This window comes from Rhinopithecus roxellana, chromosome 6 (assembly GCF_007565055.1).
Source record: "Rhinopithecus roxellana isolate Shanxi Qingling chromosome 6, ASM756505v1, whole genome shotgun sequence".
In the NCBI taxonomy this organism is placed as follows: domain Eukaryota; kingdom Metazoa; phylum Chordata; class Mammalia; order Primates; family Cercopithecidae; genus Rhinopithecus; species Rhinopithecus roxellana.
The window spans coordinates 129,858,071-129,861,495 of NC_044554.1; positions in this window are offsets into that span (position 1 = coordinate 129,858,071).

The window sequence follows — 3,425 nt, forward strand, 5'->3', positions numbered from 1 at the left end:
AAACCCTCAATTATAGATGCCTATGCAAATTGGAAGAGACAGAGGAAAGAATCAGTGAACTGGAAGACAGAAAGAATAAATTACCCAGTCTGAACAATAGAAAAAAAAAAAAAAGAAATAAAAATTGAACAGAGCCTTATAGGCCTGTGGAACTATAATAAAAAATGTAACATTTGTGTCGTAATAATCCTGGGAGGAAAGGAGAATGAGGGAAGACTGAAAAAGCACTCAAGGAAACAGTGGCTAATAAGTTCCCAAATTTGACAAAAGGCATAAATTTACAAATTCAAGAAGCTAAGTGAACTCCAAATGCAAGAGAGCCAAAAAAAATTCCAAGATACATCATAGGGAACTGCAACCCCAAATCCTATATCCAGTGAAAATGTCCTTCAGAAATTAAAGAGTAATCTGTTTAAAAGATTAAGCAGATTTTTAATGTGTTTTAAAATATTTCTCAGATAATTGTAACATCTTTTCCATCTTGGTGGTGGAATTTATCTTTTCTCATTCAGACATTTTCGGATACAGAAAACCTAAGAAAATCTGTCATTAATAGACCTACTCTAAAAGAGTAGCTAAAATAATTTATCTGTGCATAAAGAAAACAATAATAGTAGGAATTTTGTAATGACAAAAAGGAAGAAAGTATATGGGAAGCAAGAACATTGGTAAATATAATAAACTCCTCCTCCTTTTGAATTTTCTAAATTATGTTTGGTGAAGCAAAAATTACAAAACTGATGTGGTTCGAAATGTATATGAAGGAAATATTTAAAGCTATTTTATTATAAATGGTAAAGATAATGGATATAAAGGTTTGTTTCTACACTTGAACTGGCAAAATAATAACACTAGGAGATTGTTTTATGCTATGAATATGTAATGTAATCAATAGAGCAACTACTAAAAGAAAGCTATAGAAAGAAATACATTCCCAACCACTGTGATAATTTTTTTAAAAAATCTTTAAAATGTTTAACCTCATAGAAATGTAGGAATAAAAAAAAAGCAAAGAAAAAACTAAGAGACCAAACAGTAAACACAAAATTAGAATGGCTGACTTAAGCCTTAATCTAATAATTACTTTAGATCTAAGTGGGCTAATATACCAAAAATGACATTAGTATAGTACATTTTAAATCAGGGGAAACCAAACAACAAAAAATATAGGACAATTTGACAATTCTAAATTTTAGCTGTTTTCAAAGATACATTAATTAAAACAACACTTTATATAACTCAAAATATTTTGGGATAGAAAACATTTTAAATATAATACCTATAGTCAGAGTTAATATGAAATCAACATTTTCACAATGATGACATTTATTTAAATTACTAATACTTTTTTAAAGCCAATTAAACATATATAATGTTGTCACCATTTGATTGCAATAATACTACATTAACAATTTACTATAGAAAATTATTAGAGAAATGGATGGAGGATTTGTGTGGGATACAAGAGTGAACAATAAATGACTCCAAATTTTTTGTGTCATCAAATTATAGCACATTTCTAATTATTATAAAAGTATTACTTATAAAGTTTGAAGAAATGTGTGTAAGAGTAAGACACTGATTAAGCCTAGGCACAGCGGCTTACGCTTGTAACTCCAGCCCTTTGGGAGGCTGAGGTGGGAGGATCATTTGAGGTCAAGAGTTTGAGAGCAGCGTGGGTAACATAGTGAGACCCTGTTTCTACAAAAAATAAAAAAAAATTAGTAAAGTGTGGTGGTGCATTCCTGTAGTCTCAATGACTTGGGAAGCTTAAGACAGGAGGATCACTTGAGTTAGGGAGATCAAGGCTGCAGTGAGCTGTGATTGCACCACGCACTTTAGTCTGCATTACAGAGTAGACTGTCTCAAAAACAAGAGAAAAGATGAAAAAGAAAACCAGATCAAATAAGTTTTCATCTATAATATAGAGTATGCCTCTGTTAAACATCATTTTTAAACAACAGTAATTAACATGAAAATAAATCAGAATGTAAATTATTACATTTGATACAAAACTATGTTTATAAGTATAATGTATATGTAAATAACATACCTTTTGCTCTGTTATATGTCTTAAATGATATGACAGTTGAAGTAAAAATTAGCATGTACAAGTGTTTATATTTTCCTTGTTTTTTTGATAATTTGCAATTATACATTTTTGATGTGTTGATGTATTCATATTTACTTATTCATGACACAAGTTTTATGTTTAGGAAAAAATTAAAAACAGATACTCAAAGAGGTTGGGTAAGTTGTGATACATTTTACATGATAGAAGAACTAAAAAATTTTAATGTTTTCTCTAGACAATGTTATAGGTAATTTTTCATTTTTGTTTTTTCTCTTTGTGTGTATGTGTAAATATTTATAAACCTTTTATACAATCCTATTTAACTTAGAAATATTTTTAAAATTGTTTTGTTTTCATTTTGTGTTGCTAGCTTTTTCATTCCTCATCGAAATTTAGATACAATTTGCAGTAGCCATTATGTCTCTTCACAAATATTTATTTTGTCTTATATTTTGTCTTTCTTTCTTTTTCTTTTTCTTTTTCTTCTTTTTTTTTTTTTTTTCTTTTTTTTTTTTTTTTTTTTTTTTTTTTTTTGAGATAGGGTCTCACTCAATCACCCAGGCTGGAGTGCAGTGGCATGATCTCAGCTCAATGCAGCCTCAACCTCCTGAGCTCAAATGATCCTCCTGCCTCAGCCTCCCAAGTAAATAGGACAACACGTGTGTGCAACCACTCCCAGCTAAATTTTGTATTTCTTGTGGAAACAAGATTTCACCATGTTGCCCAGGCTGGTCTTGAACTCCTAGGCTCATGATTCATCCACTTCAGCATCCCAAAGTGCTGGGCTTACAGGCATGAGCCACTGCACCTGGCCTGTCATATTTACTTCCAATTTTGTTCTATGTTTGTTCTTTCCATTTCTGCTAAACTCAGACATGGCTGTGTGATTTGTGGTTCATTATATGTAAGTTGAATAGTCATGTGTTATGAGACACCAAAGAACACCAATTGTTACAAAAGCTGCAAAAATAGGTAAATAAAAACAAAATCTATGTATTTGTAAAGGTTCCCAATATTTAGAACCATACTATCTTTAAAATATTGATTAAAGTGTTTATATAATAAGTATTCTGGCGTTTGCTACATTGAATCTTTTATCTTTTCCCCATAATGATTGTATAAATCTCCTCCCTTCAGGGCTAATAAAGATTTATAATCCTGTATTACAAGGGTTCTGTGTCTCCAGGAAACTGAATATATGGCACATCCCACTAATTCAGTTTGTCATTTAGCTTCCCATCTGCCTTCTTTTTCATCTCTACAAAGTTCCAGTGTTGATCTGCATGTTTCAGGTGTCAGTCAAAATGAAAAGCAATCCTTGGAGGATACAGCTTTGAACTTATATAAAGGC